We start from the raw sequence: 22,809 nt of genomic DNA, 5'->3' as shown, positions 1-22,809 counted from the left end.
ATGTTCAATTTGTGCTTGTCTCGCTCATGTAGTGTGATTTTGACTGTGAAATCAGATGAGTGTCACCATTTAAGATTCATTTGTTTTTATGTGTCACACTGTCTCAGAATGACAATTCCACTCTGGAAACGTTCAACTGTGAATGTTTATGAAGGACAACATGTTTTAATTTGACTTCTTTTTCAGATACTGTGAAAAGTACGACGAATGTTCAATTTGTGCTTTTGTCGCTCATGTAGTGTGATTTTGACTGTAAAATCAAATGAGCGTCACCATTTAAGATTCATTTGTTTTTATGTGTCACACTGTCTCAGAATGACAATTCCACCTAAGAAACACTCAAATGTGAATGTTTATGAAGGACAATATGTTTTAATTTGACTTCTTTTTCAGGTACTGTGAAAAGTACGACAAATGTTCAGTTTTTGTGTGGCTCGCTCATGTAGTGTGATTTTGACTGTAAAATCAAATGATCGTCACCATTTAAGATTCATTTGTTTTTATGTGTCACACTGTCTCAGAATGACAATTCCACCTGAACAACACTCAAATGTGAATGTTTATGAAGGACAATATGTTTTAATTTGACTTCTTTTTCAGGTGCTGTGAAAAGTACGACAAATGTTCAGTTTTTGTGTGGCTCGCTCATGTAGTTTGATTTTGACTGTAAAATCAAATGAGCGTCACCATTTAAGATTCATTTGTTTTTATGTGTCACACTGTCTCAGAATGACAATTCCACTCTGGAAACATTCAACTGTGAATGTTTATGAAGGACAACATGTTTTAATTTGACTTCTTTTTCAGATACTGTGAAAAGTACGACAAATGTTCAATTTGTGCTTGTCTCGCTCATGTAGTGTGATTTTGACTGTAAAATCAAATGAGTGTCACCATTTAAGATTCATTTGTTTTTATGTGTCACACTGTCTCAGAATGACAATTCCACCTAAGAAACACTCAAATGTGAATGTTTATGAAGGACAATATGTTTTAATTTGACTTCTTTTTCAGATACTGTGAAAAGTACGACAAATGTTCAATTTGTGCTTGTCTCGCTCATGTAGTGTGATTTTGACTGTGAAATCAGATGAGCGTCACCATTTAAGATTCATTTGTTTTTATGTGTCACACTGTCTCAGAATGACAATTCCACCTAAGAAACACTCAAATGTGAATGTTTATGAAGGACAATATGTTTTAATTTGACTTCTTTTTCAGGTACTGTGAAAAGTACGACAAATGTTCAGTTTTTGTGTGGCTCGCTCATGTAGTGTGATTTTGACTGTAAAATCAAATGATCGTCACCATTTAAGATTCATTTGTTTTTATGTGTCACACTGTCTCAGAATGACAATTCCACCTAGGAAACACTCAAATGTGAATGTTCATGAAGGACAATGTGTTTTAATTTGACTTCTTTTTCAGATACTGTGAAAAGTACGACAAGTGTTCAGTTTGTGCGTGGCTCGCTCATGCAGTATGATTTTGACTGTAAAATCAAATGAGCGTCACCATTTAAGATTCATTTGTTTTTATGTGTCACACTATCTCAGAATGACAATTCCACTCTGGAAACATTCAACCGTGAATGTTTATGAAGGACAATATGTTTTAATTTGACTTCTTTTTCAGGTACTGTGAAAAGTACGACAAATGTTCAGTTTTTATTTGGCTTGCTCATGTAGAGTGATTTTGACTGTAAAATCAAATGATCGTCACCATTTAAGATTCATTTGTTTTTATGTGTCACACTGTCTCAGAATGACAATTCCACATTAGAAACAATCAAATGTGAATGTGTATGAAGGACAGCATTGCTTAATTTGACATCTTTTTCAGATACTGTGAAAAGTAAGACAAATGTTCAATTTATGCTTTTCTCACTCTTGTAGTGTGATTTTAACTGTAAAATCAAATGAGCGTCACCATTTAAGATTCATTTGTTTTTATGTGTCACACTGTCTCAGAATGACAATTCCACTCTGGAAACGTTCAACTGTGAATGTTTATGAAGGACAACATGTTTTAATTTGACTTCTTTTTCAGATACTGTGAAAAGTACGACAAATGTTCAATTTGTGCTTGTCTCGCTCATGTAGTGTGATTTTGACTGTGAAATCAGATGAGCGTCACCATTTAAGATTCATTTGTTTTTATGTGTCACACTGTCTCAGAATGACAATTCCACTCTGGAAACGTTCAACTGTGAATGTTTATGAAGGACAACATGTTTTAATTTGACTTCTTTTTCAGATACTGTGAAAAGTACGACGAATGTTCAATTTGTGCTTTTGTCGCTCATGTAGTGTGATTTTGACTGTAAAATCAAATGAGCGTCACCATTTAAGATTCATTTGTTTTTATGTGTCACACTGTCTCAGAATGACAATTCCACCTAAGAAACACTCAAATGTGAATGTTTATGAAGGACAATATGTTTTAATTTGACTTCTTTTTCAGGTACTGTGAAAAGTACGACAAATGTTCAGTTTTTGCGTGGCTCGCTCATGTAGTGTGATTTTGACTGTAAAATCAAATGATCGTCACCATTTAAGATTCATTTGTTTTTATGTGTCACACTGTCTCAGAATGACAATTCCACCTGAACAACACTCAAATGTGAATGTTTATGAAGGACAATATGTTTTAATTTGACTTCTTTTTCAGGTACTGTGAAAAGTACGACAAATGTTCAGTTTTTGCGTGGCTCGCTCATGTAGTGTGATTTTGACTGTAAAATCAAATGAGCGTCACCATTTAAGATTCATTTGTTTTTATGTGTCACACTGTCTCAGAATGACAATTCCACCTAAGAAACACTCAAATGTGAATGTTTATGAAGGACAATATGTTTTAATTTGACTTCTTTTTCAGGTACTGTGAAAAGTACGACAAATGTTCAGTTTTTGTGTGGCTCGCTCATGTAGTGTGATTTTGACTGTAAAATCAAATGATCGTCACCATTTAAGATTCATTTGTTTTTATGTGTCACACTGTCTCAGAATGACAATTCCACCTAGGAAACACTCAAATGTGAATGTTCATGAAGGACAATGTGTTTTAATTTGACTTCTTTTTCAGATACTGTGAAAAGTACGACAAGTGTTCAGTTTGTGCGTGGCTCGCTCATGCAGTATGATTTTGACTGTAAAATCAAATGAGCGTCACCATTTAAGATTCATTTGTTTTTATGTGTCACACTATCTCAGAATGACAATTCCACTCTGGAAACATTCAACCGTGAATGTTTATGAAGGACAATATGTTTTAATTTGACTTCTTTTTCAGGTACTGTGAAAAGTACGACAAATGTTCAGTTTTTATTTGGCTTGCTCATGTAGAGTGATTTTGACTGTAAAATCAAATGATCGTCACCATTTAAGATTCATTTGTTTTTATGTGTCACACTGTCTCAGAATGACAATTCCACATTAGAAACAATCAAATGTGAATGTGTATGAAGGACAGCATTGCTTAATTTGACATCTTTTTCAGATACTGTGAAAAGTAAGACAAATGTTCAATTTATGCTTTTCTCACTCTTGTAGTGTGATTTTAACTGTAAAATCAAATGAGCGTCACCATTTAAGATTCATTTGTTTTTATGTGTCACACTGTCTCAGAATGACAATTCCACTCTGGAAACGTTCAACTGTGAATGTTTATGAAGGACAACATGTTTTAATTTGACTTCTTTTTCAGATACTGTGAAAAGTACGACAAATGTTCAATTTGTGCTTGTCTCGCTCATGTAGTGTGATTTTGACTGTGAAATCAAATGAGTGTCACCATTTAAGATTCATTTGTTTTTATGTGTCACACTGTCTCAGAATGACAATTCCACCTAAGAAACACTCAAATGTGAATGTTTATGAAGGACAATATGTTTTAATTTGACTTCTTTTTCAGATACTGTGAAAAGTACGACAAATGTTCAATTTGTGCTTGTCTCGCTCATGTAGTGTGATTTTGACTGTGAAATCAGATGAGCGTCACCATTTAAGATTCATTTGTTTTTATGTGTCACACTGTGTCAGAATCACAATTCCACTTTAGAAAAACTTCAAATGTGAATGTGTATGAAGGACAGCATTATTTCATTTGACTTCTTTTTCAGGTGCTGTGAAAAGTACGACAAATGTTCAATTTGTGCTTGTCTCGCTCATGTAGTGTGATTTTGACTGTGAAATCAGATGAGTGTCACCATTTAAGATTCATTTGTTTTTATGTGTCACACTGTCTCAGAATGACAATTCCACTCTGGAAACGTTCAGTTGTGAATGTTTATGAAGGATAGCATTGCTTAATTTGACATCTTTTTCAGATACTGTGAAAAGTAAGACAAATGTTCAATTTATGCTTTTCTCACTCTTGTAGTGTGATTTTAACTGTAAGATCAAATGAGCGTCACCATTTAAGATTCATTGGGTTTTATGTGTCACACTGTGTCAGAATGACAATTCCACTTTAGAAACACTTCAAATGTGAATGTGTATGAAGGACAGCATTATTTCATTTGACTTCTTTTTCAGGTGCTGTGAAAAGTACGACAAATGTTCAATTTGTGCTTGTCTCGCTCATGTAGTGTGATTTTGACTGTAAAATCAAATGAGCGTCACCATTTAAGATTCATTTGTTTTTATGTGTCACACTGTCTCAGAATGACAATTCCACCTAAGAAACACTCAAATATGAATGTTCATGAAGGACAATATGTTTTAATTTGACTTCTTTTTCAGGTACTGTGAAAAGTACGACAAATGTTCAGTTTTTGTGTGGCTCGCTCATGTAGTGTGATTTTGACTGTAAAATCAAATGAGCGTCACCATTTAAGATTCATTTGTTTTTATGTGTCACACTGTCTCAGAATGACAATTCCACCTGAACAACACTCAAATGTGAATGTTTATGAAGGACAATATGTTTTAATTTGACTTCTTTTTCAGGTGCTGTGAAAAGTACGACAAATGTTCAGTTTTTGTGTGGCTCGCTCATGTAGTGTGATTTTGACTGTAAAATCAAATGAGCGTCACCATTTAAGATTCATTTGTTTTTATGTGTCACACTGTCTCAGAACGACAATTCCACCTAAGAAACACTCAAATGTGAATGTTTATGAAGGACAATATGTTTTAATTTGACTTCTTTTTCAGATACTGTGAAAAGTACGACAAGTGTTCAATTTGTGCGTGGCTCGCTCATGTAGTATGATTTTGACTGTAAAATCAAATGAGCGTCACCATTTAAGATTCATTTGTTTTTATGTGTCACACTGTCTCAGAATGACAATTCCACCTAGGAAACACTCAAATGTGAATGTTCATGAAGGACAATGTGTTTTAATTTGACTTCTTTTTCAGATACTGTGAAAAGTAAGACAAATGTTCAATTTATGCTTTTCTCACTCTTGTAGTGTGATTTTAACTGTAAAATCAAATGAGCGTCACCATTTAAGATTCATTTGTTTTTATGTGTCACACTGTCTCAGAATGACAATTCCACTTTAGAAACACTTCAAATGTGAATGTGTATGAAGGACAGCATTATTTCATTTGACTTCTTTTTCTGATACTGTGAAAAGTACGACAAATGTTCAATTTGTGCTTGTCTCGCTCATGTAGTGTGATTTTGACTGTGAAATCAGATGAGCGTCACCATTTAAGATTCATTTGTTTTTATGTGTCACACTGTCTCAGAATGACAATTCCACTCTGGAAACGTTCAACTGTGAATGTTTATGAAGGACAACATGTTTTAATTTGACTTCTTTTTCAGATACTGTGAAAAGTACGACGAATGTTCAATTTGTGCTTTTGTCGCTCATGTAGTGTGATTTTGACTGTAAAATCAAATGAGCGTCACCATTTAAGATTCATTTGTTTTTATGTGTCACACTGTCTCAGAATGACAATTCCACCTAAGAAACACTCAAATGTGAATGTTTATGAAGGACAATATGTTTTAATTTGACTTCTTTTTCAGGTACTGTGAAAAGTACGACAAATGTTCAGTTTTTGTGTGGCTCGCTCATGTAGTGTGATTTTGACTGTAAAATCAAATGATCGTCACCATTTAAGATTCATTTGTTTTTATGTGTCACACTGTCTCAGAATGACAATTCCACCTGAACAACACTCAAATGTGAATGTTTATGAAGGACAATATGTTTTAATTTGACTTCTTTTTCAGGTGCTGTGAAAAGTACGACAAATGTTCAGTTTTTGTGTGGCTCGCTCATGTAGTTTGATTTTGACTGTAAAATCAAATGAGCGTCACCATTTAAGATTCATTTGTTTTTATGTGTCACACTGTCTCAGAATGACAATTCCACTCTGGAAACATTCAACTGTGAATGTTTATGAAGGACAACATGTTTTAATTTGACTTCTTTTTCAGATACTGTGAAAAGTACGACAAATGTTCAATTTGTGCTTGTCTCGCTCATGTAGTGTGATTTTGACTGTGAAATCAAATGAGTGTCACCATTTAAGATTCATTTGTTTTTATGTGTCACACTGTCTCAGAATGACAATTCCACCTAAGAAACACTCAAATGTGAATGTTTATGAAGGACAATATGTTTTAATTTGACTTCTTTTTCAGATACTGTGAAAAGTACGACAAATGTTCAATTTGTGCTTGTCTCGCTCATGTAGTGTGATTTTGACTGTGAAATCAGATGAGCGTCACCATTTAAGATTCATTTGTTTTTATGTGTCACACTGTCTCAGAATGACAATTCCACTCTGGAAACGTTCAACTGTGAATGTTTATGAAGGACAACATGTTTTAATTTGACTTCTTTTTCAGATACTGTGAAAAGTACAACGAATGTTCAATTTGTGCTTTTGTCGCTCATGTAGTGTGATTTTGACTGTAAAATCAAATGAGCGTCACCATTTAAGATTCATTTGTTTTTATGTGTCACACTGTCTCAGAATGACAATTCCACCTAAGAAACACTCAAATGTGAATGTTTATGAAGGACAATATGTTTTAATTTGACTTCTTTTTCAGGTACTGTGAAAAGTACGACAAATGTTCAGTTTTTGTGTGGCTCGCTCATGTAGTGTGATTTTGACTGTAAAATCAAATGATCGTCACCATTTAAGATTCATTTGTTTTTATGTGTCACACTGTCTCAGAATGACAATTCCACCTAGGAAACACTCAAATGTGAATGTTCATGAAGGACAATGTGTTTTAATTTGACTTCTTTTTCAGATACTGTGAAAAGTACGACAAGTGTTCAGTTTGTGCGTGGCTCGCTCATGCAGTATGATTTTGACTGTAAAATCAAATGAGCGTCACCATTTAAGATTCATTTGTTTTTATGTGTCACACTATCTCAGAATGACAATTCCACTCTGGAAACATTCAACCGTGAATGTTTATGAAGGACAATATGTTTTAATTTGACTTCTTTTTCAGGTACTGTGAAAAGTACGACAAATGTTCAGTTTTTATTTGGCTTGCTCATGTAGAGTGATTTTGACTGTAAAATCAAATGATCGTCACCATTTAAGATTCATTTGTTTTTATGTGTCACACTGTCTCAGAATGACAATTCCACATTAGAAACAATCAAATGTGAATGTGTATGAAGGACAGCATTGCTTAATTTGACATCTTTTTCAGATACTGTGAAAAGTAAGACAAATGTTCAATTTATGCTTTTCTCACTCTTGTAGTGTGATTTTAAGTGTAAAATCAAATGAGCGTCACCATTTAAGATTCATTTGTTTTTATGTGTCACACTGTCTCAGAATGACAATTCCACCTGAACAACACTCAAATGTGAATGTTTATGAAGGACAATATGTTTTAATTTGACTTCTTTTTCAGGTGCTGTGAAAAGTACGACAAATGTTCAGTTTTTGTGTGGCTCGCTCATGTAGTTTGATTTTGACTGTAAAATCAAATGAGCGTCACCATTTAAGATTCATTTGTTTTTATGTGTCACACTGTCTCAGAATGACAATTCCACTCTGGAAACATTCAACTGTGAATGTTTATGAAGGACAACATGTTTTAATTTGACTTCTTTTTCAGATACTGTGAAAAGTACGACAAATGTTCAATTTGTGCTTGTCTCGCTCATGTAGTGTGATTTTGACTGTGAAATCAAATGAGTGTCACCATTTAAGATTCATTTGTTTTTATGTGTCACACTGTCTCAGAATGACAATTCCACCTAAGAAACACTCAAATGTGAATGTTTATGAAGGACAATATGTTTTAATTTGACTTCTTTTTCAGATACTGTGAAAAGTACGACAAATGTTCAATTTGTGCTTGTCTCGCTCATGTAGTGTGATTTTGACTGTGAAATCAGATGAGCGTCACCATTTAAGATTCATTTGTTTTTATGTGTCACACTGTCTCAGAATGACAATTCCACTCTGGAAACGTTCAACTGTGAATGTTTATGAAGGACAACATGTTTTAATTTGACTTCTTTTTCAGATACTGTGAAAAGTACAACGAATGTTCAATTTGTGCTTTTGTCGCTCATGTAGTGTGATTTTGACTGTAAAATCAAATGAGCGTCACCATTTAAGATTCATTTGTTTTTATGTGTCACACTGTCTCAGAATGACAATTCCACCTAAGAAACACTCAAATGTGAATGTTTATGAAGGACAATATGTTTTAATTTGACTTCTTTTTCAGGTACTGTGAAAAGTACGACAAATGTTCAGTTTTTGTGTGGCTCGCTCATGTAGTGTGATTTTGACTGTAAAATCAAATGATCGTCACCATTTAAGATTCATTTGTTTTTATGTGTCACACTGTCTCAGAATGACAATTCCACCTAGGAAACACTCAAATGTGAATGTTCATGAAGGACAATGTGTTTTAATTTGACTTCTTTTTCAGATACTGTGAAAAGTACGACAAGTGTTCAGTTTGTGCGTGGCTCGCTCATGCAGTATGATTTTGACTGTAAAATCAAATGAGCGTCACCATTTAAGATTCATTTGTTTTTATGTGTCACACTATCTCAGAATGACAATTCCACTCTGGAAACATTCAACCGTGAATGTTTATGAAGGACAATATGTTTTAATTTGACTTCTTTTTCAGGTACTGTGAAAAGTACGACAAATGTTCAGTTTTTATTTGGCTTGCTCATGTAGAGTGATTTTGACTGTAAAATCAAATGATCGTCACCATTTAAGATTCATTTGTTTTTATGTGTCACACTGTCTCAGAATGACAATTCCACATTAGAAACAATCAAATGTGAATGTGTATGAAGGACAGCATTGCTTAATTTGACATCTTTTTCAGATACTGTGAAAAGTAAGACAAATGTTCAATTTATGCTTTTCTCACTCTTGTAGTGTGATTTTAACTGTAAAATCAAATGAGCGTCACCATTTAAGATTCATTTGTTTTTATGTGTCACACTGTCTCAGAATGACAATTCCACTCTGGAAACGTTCAACTGTGAATGTTTATGAAGGACAACATGTTTTAATTTGACTTCTTTTTCAGATACTGTGAAAAGTACGACAAATGTTCAATTTGTGCTTGTCTCGCTCATGTAGTGTGATTTTGACTGTGAAATCAGATGAGCGTCACCATTTAAGATTCATTTGTTTTTATGTGTCACACTGTCTCAGAATGACAATTCCACTCTGGAAACGTTCAACTGTGAATGTTTATGAAGGACAACATGTTTTAATTTGACTTCTTTTTCAGATACTGTGAAAAGTACAACGAATGTTCAATTTGTGCTTTTGTCGCTCATGTAGTGTGATTTTGACTGTAAAATCAAATGAGCGTCACCATTTAAGATTCATTTGTTTTTATGTGTCACACTGTCTCAGAATGACAATTCCACCTAAGAAACACTCAAATGTGAATGTTTATGAAGGACAATATGTTTTAATTTGACTTCTTTTTCAGGTACTGTGAAAAGTACGACAAATGTTCAGTTTTTGTGTGGCTCGCTCATGTAGTGTGATTTTGACTGTAAAATCAAATGATCGTCACCATTTAAGATTCATTTGTTTTTATGTGTCACACTGTCTCAGAATGACAATTCCACCTAGGAAACACTCAAATGTGAATGTTCATGAAGGACAATGTGTTTTAATTTGACTTCTTTTTCAGATACTGTGAAAAGTACGACAAGTGTTCAGTTTGTGCGTGGCTCGCTCATGCAGTATGATTTTGACTGTAAAATCAAATGAGCGTCACCATTTAAGATTCATTTGTTTTTATGTGTCACACTATCTCAGAATGACAATTCCACTCTGGAAACATTCAACCGTGAATGTTTATGAAGGACAATATGTTTTAATTTGACTTCTTTTTCAGGTACTGTGAAAAGTACGACAAATGTTCAGTTTTTATTTGGCTTGCTCATGTAGAGTGATTTTGACTGTAAAATCAAATGATCGTCACCATTTAAGATTCATTTGTTTTTATGTGTCACACTGTCTCAGAATGACAATTCCACATTAGAAACAATCAAATGTGAATGTGTATGAAGGACAGCATTGCTTAATTTGACATCTTTTTCAGATACTGTGAAAAGTAAGACAAATGTTCAATTTATGCTTTTCTCACTCTTGTAGTGTGATTTTAACTGTAAAATCAAATGAGCGTCACCATTTAAGATTCATTTGTTTTTATGTGTCACACTGTCTCAGAATGACAATTCCACTCTGGAAACGTTCAACTGTGAATGTTTATGAAGGACAACATGTTTTAATTTGACTTCTTTTTCAGATACTGTGAAAAGTACGACAAATGTTCAATTTGTGCTTGTCTCGCTCATGTAGTGTGATTTTGACTGTGAAATCAGATGAGCGTCACCATTTAAGATTCATTTGTTTTTATGTGTCACACTGTCTCAGAATGACAATTCCACTCTGGAAACGTTCAACTGTGAATGTTTATGAAGGACAACATGTTTTAATTTGACTTCTTTTTCAGATACTGTGAAAAGTACAACGAATGTTCAATTTGTGCTTTTGTCGCTCATGTAGTGTGATTTTGACTGTAAAATCAAATGAGCGTCACCATTTAAGATTCATTTGTTTTTATGTGTCACACTGTCTCAGAATGACAATTCCACCTAAGAAACACTCAAATGTGAATGTTTATGAAGGACAATATGTTTTAATTTGACTTCTTTTTCAGGTACTGTGAAAAGTACGACAAATGTTCAGTTTTTGTGTGGCTCGCTCATGTAGTGTGATTTTGACTGTAAAATCAAATGATCGTCACCATTTAAGATTCATTTGTTTTTATGTGTCACACTGTCTCAGAATGACAATTCCACCTAGGAAACACTCAAATGTGAATGTTCATGAAGGACAATGTGTTTTAATTTGACTTCTTTTTCAGATACTGTGAAAAGTACGACAAGTGTTCAGTTTGTGCGTGGCTCGCTCATGCAGTATGATTTTGACTGTAAAATCAAATGAGCGTCACCATTTAAGATTCATTTGTTTTTATGTGTCACACTATCTCAGAATGACAATTCCACTCTGGAAACATTCAACCGTGAATGTTTATGAAGGACAATATGTTTTAATTTGACTTCTTTTTCAGGTACTGTGAAAAGTACGACAAATGTTCAGTTTTTATTTGGCTTGCTCATGTAGAGTGATTTTGACTGTAAAATCAAATGATCGTCACCATTTAAGATTCATTTGTTTTTATGTGTCACACTGTCTCAGAATGACAATTCCACATTAGAAACAATCAAATGTGAATGTGTATGAAGGACAGCATTGCTTAATTTGACATCTTTTTCAGATACTGTGAAAAGTAAGACAAATGTTCAATTTATGCTTTTCTCACTCTTGTAGTGTGATTTTAACTGTAAAATCAAATGAGCGTCACCATTTAAGATTCATTTGTTTTTATGTGTCACACTGTCTCAGAATGACAATTCCACTCTGGAAACGTTCAACTGTGAATGTTTATGAAGGACAACATGTTTTAATTTGACTTCTTTTTCAGATACTGTGAAAAGTACGACAAATGTTCAATTTGTGCTTGTCTCGCTCATGTAGTGTGATTTTGACTGTGAAATCAGATGAGCGTCACCATTTAAGATTCATTTGTTTTTATGTGTCACACTGTCTCAGAATGACAATTCCACTCTGGAAACGTTCAACTGTGAATGTTTATGAAGGACAACATGTTTTAATTTGACTTCTTTTTCAGATACTGTGAAAAGTACAACGAATGTTCAATTTGTGCTTTTGTCGCTCATGTAGTGTGATTTTGACTGTAAAATCAAATGAGCGTCACCATTTAAGATTCATTTGTTTTTATGTGTCACACTGTCTCAGAATGACAATTCCACCTAAGAAACACTCAAATGTGAATGTTTATGAAGGACAATATGTTTTAATTTGACTTCTTTTTCAGGTACTGTGAAAAGTACGACAAATGTTCAGTTTTTGTGTGGCTCGCTCATGTAGTGTGATTTTGACTGTAAAATCAAATGATCGTCACCATTTAAGATTCATTTGTTTTTATGTGTCACACTGTCTCAGAATGACAATTCCACCTAGGAAACACTCAAATGTGAATGTTCATGAAGGACAATGTGTTTTAATTTGACTTCTTTTTCAGATACTGTGAAAAGTACGACAAGTGTTCAGTTTGTGCGTGGCTCGCTCATGCAGTATGATTTTGACTGTAAAATCAAATGAGCGTCACCATTTAAGATTCATTTGTTTTTATGTGTCACACTATCTCAGAATGACAATTCCACTCTGGAAACATTCAACCGTGAATGTTTATGAAGGACAATATGTTTTAATTTGACTTCTTTTTCAGGTACTGTGAAAAGTACGACAAATGTTCAGTTTTTATTTGGCTTGCTCATGTAGAGTGATTTTGACTGTAAAATCAAATGATCGTCACCATTTAAGATTCATTTGTTTTTATGTGTCACACTGTCTCAGAATGACAATTCCACATTAGAAACAATCAAATGTGAATGTGTATGAAGGACAGCATTGCTTAATTTGACATCTTTTTCAGATACTGTGAAAAGTAAGACAAATGTTCAATTTATGCTTTTCTCACTCTTGTAGTGTGATTTTAACTGTAAAATCAAATGAGCGTCACCATTTAAGATTCATTTGTTTTTATGTGTCACACTGTCTCAGAATGACAATTCCACTCTGGAAACGTTCAACTGTGAATGTTTATGAAGGACAACATGTTTTAATTTGACTTCTTTTTCAGATACTGTGAAAAGTACGACAAATGTTCAATTTGTGCTTGTCTCGCTCATGTAGTGTGATTTTGACTGTGAAATCAGATGAGCGTCACCATTTAAGATTCATTTGTTTTTATGTGTCACACTGTCTCAGAATGACAATTCCACTCTGGAAACGTTCAACTGTGAATGTTTATGAAGGACAACATGTTTTAATTTGACTTCTTTTTCAGATACTGTGAAAAGTACAACGAATGTTCAATTTGTGCTTTTGTCGCTCATGTAGTGTGATTTTGACTGTAAAATCAAATGAGCGTCACCATTTAAGATTCATTTGTTTTTATGTGTCACACTGTCTCAGAATGACAATTCCACCTAAGAAACACTCAAATGTGAATGTTTATGAAGGACAATATGTTTTAATTTGACTTCTTTTTCAGGTACTGTGAAAAGTACGACAAATGTTCAGTTTTTGTGTGGCTCGCTCATGTAGTGTGATTTTGACTGTAAAATCAAATGATCGTCACCATTTAAGATTCATTTGTTTTTATGTGTCACACTGTCTCAGAATGACAATTCCACCTAGGAAACACTCAAATGTGAATGTTCATGAAGGACAATGTGTTTTAATTTGACTTCTTTTTCAGATACTGTGAAAAGTACGACAAGTGTTCAGTTTGTGCGTGGCTCGCTCATGCAGTATGATTTTGACTGTAAAATCAAATGAGCGTCACCATTTAAGATTCATTTGTTTTTATGTGTCACACTATCTCAGAATGACAATTCCACTCTGGAAACATTCAACCGTGAATGTTTATGAAGGACAATATGTTTTAATTTGACTTCTTTTTCAGGTACTGTGAAAAGTACGACAAATGTTCAGTTTTTATTTGGCTTGCTCATGTAGAGTGATTTTGACTGTAAAATCAAATGATCGTCACCATTTAAGATTCATTTGTTTTTATGTGTCACACTGTCTCAGAATGACAATTCCACATTAGAAACAATCAAATGTGAATGTGTATGAAGGACAGCATTGCTTAATTTGACATCTTTTTCAGATACTGTGAAAAGTAAGACAAATGTTCAATTTATGCTTTTCTCACTCTTGTAGTGTGATTTTAACTGTAAAATCAAATGAGCGTCACCATTTAAGATTCATTTGTTTTTATGTGTCACACTGTCTCAGAATGACAATTCCACTCTGGAAACGTTCAACTGTGAATGTTTATGAAGGACAACATGTTTTAATTTGACTTCTTTTTCAGATACTGTGAAAAGTACGACAAATGTTCAATTTGTGCTTGTCTCGCTCATGTAGTGTGATTTTGACTGTGAAATCAGATGAGCGTCACCATTTAAGATTCATTTGTTTTTATGTGTCACACTGTCTCAGAATGACAATTCCACTCTGGAAACGTTCAACTGTGAATGTTTATGAAGGACAACATGTTTTAATTTGACTTCTTTTTCAGATACTGTGAAAAGTACAACGAATGTTCAATTTGTGCTTTTGTCGCTCATGTAGTGTGATTTTGACTGTAAAATCAAATGAGCGTCACCATTTAAGATTCATTTGTTTTTATGTGTCACACTGTCTCAGAATGACAATTCCACCTAAGAAACACTCAAATGTGAATGTTTATGAAGGACAATATGTTTTAATTTGACTTCTTTTTCAGGTACTGTGAAAAGTACGACAAATGTTCAGTTTTTGTGTGGCTCGCTCATGTAGTGTGATTTTGACTGTAAAATCAAATGATCGTCACCATTTAAGATTCATTTGTTTTTATGTGTCACACTGTCTCAGAATGACAATTCCACCTAGGAAACACTCAAATGTGAATGTTCATGAAGGACAATGTGTTTTAATTTGACTTCTTTTTCAGATACTGTGAAAAGTACGACAAGTGTTCAGTTTGTGCGTGGCTCGCTCATGCAGTATGATTTTGACTGTAAAATCAAATGAGCGTCACCATTTAAGATTCATTTGTTTTTATGTGTCACACTATCTCAGAATGACAATTCCACTCTGGAAACATTCAACCGTGAATGTTTATGAAGGACAATATGTTTTAATTTGACTTCTTTTTCAGGTACTGTGAAAAGTACGACAAATGTTCAGTTTTTATTTGGCTTGCTCATGTAGAGTGATTTTGACTGTAAAATCAAATGATCGTCACCATTTAAGATTCATTTGTTTTTATGTGTCACACTGTCTCAGAATGACAATTCCACATTAGAAACAATCAAATGTGAATGTGTATGAAGGACAGCATTGCTTAATTTGACATCTTTTTCAGATACTGTGAAAAGTAAGACAAATGTTCAATTTATGCTTTTCTCACTCTTGTAGTGTGATTTTAACTGTAAAATCAAATGAGCGTCACCATTTAAGATTCATTTGTTTTTATGTGTCACACTGTCTCAGAATGACAATTCCACTCTGGAAACGTTCAACTGTGAATGTTTATGAAGGACAACATGTTTTAATTTGACTTCTTTTTCAGATACTGTGAAAAGTACGACAAATGTTCAATTTGTGCTTGTCTCGCTCATGTAGTGTGATTTTGACTGTGAAATCAGATGAGCGTCACCATTTAAGATTCATTTGTTTTTATGTGTCACACTGTCTCAGAATGACAATTCCACTCTGGAAACGTTCAACTGTGAATGTTTATGAAGGACAACATGTTTTAATTTGACTTCTTTTTCAGATACTGTGAAAAGTACGACGAATGTTCAATTTGTGCTTTTGTCGCTCATGTAGTGTGATTTTGACTGTAAAATCAAATGAGCGTCACCATTTAAGATTCATTTGTTTTTATGTGTCACACTGTCTCAGAATGACAATTCCACCTAAGAAACACTCAAATGTGAATGTTTATGAAGGACAATATGTTTTAATTTGACTTCTTTTTCAGGTACTGTGAAAAGTACGACAAATGTTCAGTTTTTGCGTGGCTCGCTCATGTAGTGTGATTTTGACTGTAAAATCAAATGATCGTCACCATTTAAGATTCATTTGTTTTTATGTGTCACACTGTCTCAGAATGACAATTCCACCTGAACAACACTCAAATGTGAATGTTTATGAAGGACAATATGTTTTAATTTGACTTCTTTTTCAGGTGCTGTGAAAAGTACGACAAATGTTCAGTTTTTGTGTGGCTCGCTCATGTAGTTTGATTTTGACTGTAAAATCAAATGAGCGTCACCATTTAAGATTCATTTGTTTTTATGTGTCACACTGTCTCAGAATGACAATTCCACTCTGGAAACGTTCAACTGTGAATGTTTATGAAGGACAACATGTTTTAATTTGACTTCTTTTTCAGATACTGTGAAAAGTACGACGAATGTTCAATTTGTGCTTTTGTCGCTCATGTAGTGTGATTTTGACTGTAAAATCAAATGAGCGTCACCATTTAAGATTCATTTGTTTTTATGTGTCACACTGTCTCAGAATGACAATTCCACCTAAGAAACACTCAAATGTGAATGTTTATGAAGGACAATATGTTTTAATTTGACTTCTTTTTCAGATACTGTGAAAAGTACGACAAATGTTCAATTTGTGCTTGTCTCGCTCATGTAGTGTGATTTTGACTGTAAAATCAAATAAGTGTCACCATTTAAGATTCATTTGTTTTTATGTGTCACACTGTCTCAGAATGACAATTCCACCTAAGAAACACTCAAATGTGAATGTTTATGAAGGACAATATGTTTTAATTTGACTTCTTTTTCAGATACTGTGAAAAGTACGACAAATGTTCAATTTGTGCTTGTCTCGCTCATGTAGTGTGATTTTGAATGTAAAATCAAATGAGCGTCACCATTTAAGATTCATTTGTTTTTATGTGTCACACTGTCTCAGAATGACAATTCCACCTAAGAAACACTCAAATGTGAATGTTTATGAAGGACAATATGTTTTAATTTGACTTCTTTTTCAGATACTGTGAAAAGTACGACGAATGTTCAATTTGTGCTTTTGTCGCTCATGTAGTGTGATTTTGACTGTAAAATCAAATGAGCGTCACCATTTAAGATTCATTTGTTTTTATGTGTCACACTGTCTCAGAATGACAATTCCACCTAAGAAACACTCAAATGTGAATGTTTATGAAGGACAATATGTTTTAATTTGACTTCTTTTTCAGATACTGTGAAAAGTACGACAAATGTTCAATTTGTGCTTGTCTCGCTCATGTAGTGTGATTTTGACTGTGAAATCAGATGAGCGTCACCATTTAAGATTCATTTGTTTTTATGTGTCACACTGTGTCAGAATCACAATTCCACTTTAGAAAAACTTCAAATGTGAATGTGTATGAAGGACAGCATTATTTCATTTGACTTCTTTTTCAGGTGCTGTGAAAAGTACGACAAATGTTCAATTTGTGCTTGTCTCGCTCATGTAGTGTGATTTTGACTGTGAAATCAGATGAGTGTCACCATTTAAGATTCATTTGTTTTTATGTGTCACACTGTCTCAGAATGACAATTCCACTCTGGAAACGTTCAGTTGTGAATGTTTATGAAGGATAGCATTGCTTAATTTGACATCTTTTTCAGATACTGTGAAAAGTAAGACAAATGTTCAATTTATGCTTTTCTCACTCTTGTAGTGTGATTTTAACTGTAAAATCAAATGAGCGTCACCATTTAAGATTCATTTGGTTTTATGTGTCACACTGTGTCAGAATGACAATTCCACTTTAGAAACACTTCAAATGTGAATGTGTATGAAGGACAGCATTATTTCATTTGACTTCTTTTTCAGGTGCTGTGAAAAGTACGACAAATGTTCAATTTGTGCTTGTCTCGCTCATGTAGTGTGATTTTGACTGTAAAATCAAATGAGCGTCACCATTTAAGATTCATTTGTTTTTATGTGTCACACTGTCTCAGAATGACAATTCCACCTAAGAAACACTCAAATATGAATGTTCATGAAGGACAATATGTTTTAATTTGACTTCTTTTTCAGGTACTGTGAAAAGTACGACAAATGTTCAGTTTTTGTGTGGCTCGCTCATGTAGTGTGATTTTGACTGTAAAATCAAATGAGCGTCACCATTTAAGATTCATTTGTTTTTATGTGTCACACTGTCTCAGAATGACAATTCCACCTGAACAACACTCAAATGTGAATGTTTATGAAGGACAATATGTTTTAATTTGACTTCTTTTTCAGGTGCTGTGAAAAGTACGACAAGTGTTCAATTTGTGCGTGGCTCGCTCATGTAGTATGATTTTGACTGTAAAATCAAATGAGCGTCACCATTTAAGATTCATTTGTTTTTATGTGTCACACTGTCTCAGAATGACAATTCCACCTAGGAAACACTCAAATGTGAATGTTCATGAAGGACAATGTGTTTTAATTTGACTTCTTTTTCAGATACTGTGAAAATTAAGACAAATGTTCAATTTATGCTTTTCTCACTCTTGTAGTGTGATTTTAACTGTAAAATCAAATGAGCGTCACCATTTAAGATTCATTTGTTTTTATGTGTCACACTGTCTCAGAATGACAATTCCACTTTAGAAACACTTCAAATGTGAATGTGTATGAAGGACAGCATTATTTCATTTGACTTCTTTTTCTGATACTGTGAAAAGTACGACAAATGTTCAATTTGTGCTTGTCTCGCTCATGTAGTGTGATTTTGACTGTGAAATCAGATGAGCGTCACCATTTAAGATTCATTTGTTTTTATGTGTCACACTGTCTCAGAATGACAATTCCACTCTGGAAACGTTCAACTGTGAATGTTTATGAAGGACAACATGTTTTAATTTGACTTCTTTTTCAGATACTGTGAAAAGTACGACGAATGTTCAATTTGTGTTTTTGTCGCTCATGTAGTGTGATTTTGACTGTAAAATCAAATGAGCGTCACCATTTAAGATTCATTTGTTTTTATGTGTCACACTGTCTCAGAATGACAATTCCACCTAAGAAACACTCAAATGTGAATGTTTATGAAGGACAATATGTTTTAATTTGACTTCTTTTTCAGGTACTGTGAAAAGTACGACAAATGTTCAGTTTTTGTGTGGCTCGCTCATGTAGTGTGATTTTGACTGTAAAATCAAATGATCGTCACCATTTAAGATTCATTTGTTTTTATGTGTCACACTGTCTCAGAATGACAATTCCACCTGAACAACACTCAAATGTGAATGTTTATGAAGGACAATATGTTTTAATTTGACTTCTTTTTCAGGTGCTGTGAAAAGTACGACAAATGTTCAGTTTTTGTGTGGCTCGCTCATGTAGTTTGATTTTGACTGTAAAATCAAATGAGCGTCACCATTTAAGATTCATTTGTTTTTATGTGTCACACTGTCTCAGAATGACAATTCCACTCTGGAAACATTCAACTGTGAATGTTTATGAAGGACAACATGTTTTAATTTGACTTCTTTTTCAGATACTGTGAAAAGTACGACAAATGTTCAATTTGTGCTTGTCTCGCTCATGTAGTGTGATTTTGACTGTGAAATCAAATGAGTGTCACCATTTAAGATTCATTTGTTTTTATGTGTCACACTGTCTCAGAATGACAATTCCACCTAAGAAACACTCAAATGTGAATGTTTATGAAGGACAATATGTTTTAATTTGACTTCTTTTTCAGATACTGTGAAAAGTACGACAAATGTTCAATTTGTGCTTGTCTCGCTCATGTAGTGTGATTTTGACTGTGAAATCAGATGAGCGTCACCATTTAAGATTCATTTGTTTTTATGTGTCACACTGTCTCAGAATGACAATTCCACTCTGGAAACGTTCAACTGTGAATGTTTATGAAGGACAACATGTTTTAATTTGACTTCTTTTTCAGATACTGTGAAAAGTACAACGAATGTTCAATTTGTGCTTTTGTCGCTCATGTAGTGTGATTTTGACTGTAAAATCAAATGAGCGTCACCATTTAAGATTCATTTGTTTTTATGTGTCACACTGTCTCAGAATGACAATTCCACCTAAGAAACACTCAAATGTGAATGTTTATGAAGGACAATATGTTTTAATTTGACTTCTTTTTCAGGTACTGTGAAAAGTACGACAAATGTTCAGTTTTTGTGTGGCTCGCTCATGTAGTGTGATTTTGACTGTAAAATCAAATGATCGTCACCATTTAAGATTCATTTGTTTTTATGTGTCACACTGTCTCAGAATGACAATTCCACCTAGGAAACACTCAAATGTGAATGTTCATGAAGGACAATGTGTTTTAATTTGACTTCTTTTTCAGATACTGTGAAAAGTACGACAAGTGTTCAGTTTGTGCGTGGCTCGCTCATGCAGTATGATTTTGACTGTAAAATCAAATGAGCGTCACCATTTAAGATTCATTTGTTTTTATGTGTCACACTATCTCAGAATGACAATTCCACTCTGGAAACATTCAACCGTGAATGTTTATGAAGGACAATATGTTTTAATTTGACTTCTTTTTCAGGTGCTGTGAAAAGTACGACAAATGTTCAGTTTTTGTGTGGCTCGCTCATGTAGTTTGATTTTGACTGTAAAATCAAATGAGCGTCACCATTTAAGATTCATTTGTTTTTATGTGTCACACTGTCTCAGAATGACAATTCCACTCTGGAAACATTCAACTGTGAATGTTTATGAAGGACAACATGTTTTAATTTGACTTCTTTTTCAGATACTGTGAAAAGTACGACAAATGTTCAATTTGTGCTTGTCTCGCTCATGTAGTGTGATTTTGACTGTAAAATCAAATGAGTGTCACCATTTAAGATTCATTTGTTTTTATGTGTCACACTGTCTCAGAATGACAATTCCACCTAAGAAACACTCAAATGTGAATGTTTATGAAGGACAATATGTTTTAATTTGACTTCTTTTTCAGATACTGTGAAAAGTACGACAAATGTTCAATTTGTGCTTGTCTCGCTCATGTAGTGTGATTTTGACTGTGAAATCAGATGAGCGTCACCATTTAAGATTCATTTGTTTTTATGTGTCACACTGTCTCAGAATGACAATTCCACTCTGGAAACGTTCAACTGTGAATGTTTATGAAGGACAACATGTTTTAATTTGACTTCTTTTTCAGATACTGTGAAAAGTACAACGAATGTTCAATTTGTGCTTTTGTCGCTCATGTAGTGTGATTTTGACTGTAAAATCAAATGAGCGTCACCATTTAAGATTCATTTGTTTTTATGTGTCACACTGTCTCAGAATGACAATTCCACCTAAGAAACACTCAAATGTGAATGTTTATGAAGGACAATATGTTTTAATTTGACTTCTTTTTCAGGTACTGTGAAAAGTACGACAAATGTTCAGTTTTTGTGTGGCTCGCTCATGTAGTGTGATTTTGACTGTAAAATCAAATGATCGTCACCATTTAAGATTCATTTGTTTTTATGTGTCACACTGTCTCAGAATGACAATTCCACCTAGGAAACACTCAAATGTGAATGTTCATGAAGGACAATGTGTTTTAATTTGACTTCTTTTTCAGATACTGTGAAAAGTACGACAAGTGTTCAGTTTGTGCGTGGCTCGCTCATGCAGTATGATTTTGACTGTAAAATCAAATGAGCGTCACCATTTAAGATTCATTTGTTTTTATGTGTCACACTATCTCAGAATGACAATTCCACTCTGGAAACATTCAACCGTGAATGTTTATGAAGGACAATATGTTTTAATTTGACTTCTTTTTCAGGTGCTGTGAAAAGTACGACAAATGTTCAGTTTTTGTGTGGCTCGCTCATGTAGTTTGATTTTGACTGTAAAATCAAATGAGCGTCACCATTTAAGATTCATTTGTTTTTATGTGTCACACTGTCTCAGAATGACAATTCCACTCTGGAAACATTCAACCGTGAATGTTTATGAAGGACAATATGTTTTAATTTGACTTCTTTTTCAGGTACTGTGAAAAGTACGACAAATGTTCAGTTTTTATTTGGCTTGCTCATGTAGAGTGATTTTGACTGTAAAATCAAATGATCGTCACCATTTAAGATTCATTTGTTTTTATGTGTCACACTGTCTCAGAATGACAATTCCACATTAGAAACAATCAAATGTGAATGTGTATGAAGGACAGCATTGCTTAATTTGACATCTTTTTCAGATACTGTGAAAAGTAAGACAAATGTTCAATTTATGCTTTTCTCACTCTTGTAGTGTGATTTTAACTGTAAAATCAAATGAGCGTCACCATTTAAGATTCATTTGTTTTTATGTGTCACACTGTCTCAGAATGACAATTCCACTCTGGAAACGTTCAACTGTGAATGTTTATGAAGGACAACATGTTTTAATTTGACTTCTTTTTCAGATACTGTGAAAAGTACGACAAATGTTCAATTTGTGCTTGTCTCGCTCATGTAGTGTGATTTTGACTGTGAAATCAGATGAGCGTCACCATTTAAGATTCATTTGTTTTTATGTGTCACACTGTCTCAGAATGACAATTCCACTCTGGAAACGTTCAACTGTGAATGTTTATGAAGGACAACATGTTTTAATTTGACTTCTTTTTCAGATACTGTGAAAAGTACAACGAATGTTCAATTTGTGCTTTTGTCGCTCATGTAGT

This window comes from Chaetodon auriga, chromosome 5 (assembly GCF_051107435.1).
Source record: "Chaetodon auriga isolate fChaAug3 chromosome 5, fChaAug3.hap1, whole genome shotgun sequence".
Classification (NCBI taxonomy): Eukaryota; Metazoa; Chordata; class Actinopteri; order Chaetodontiformes; family Chaetodontidae; genus Chaetodon; species Chaetodon auriga.
The sequence above is the reverse complement of the archived record's forward strand: the minus strand, read 5'-3'. Positions refer to the sequence as shown.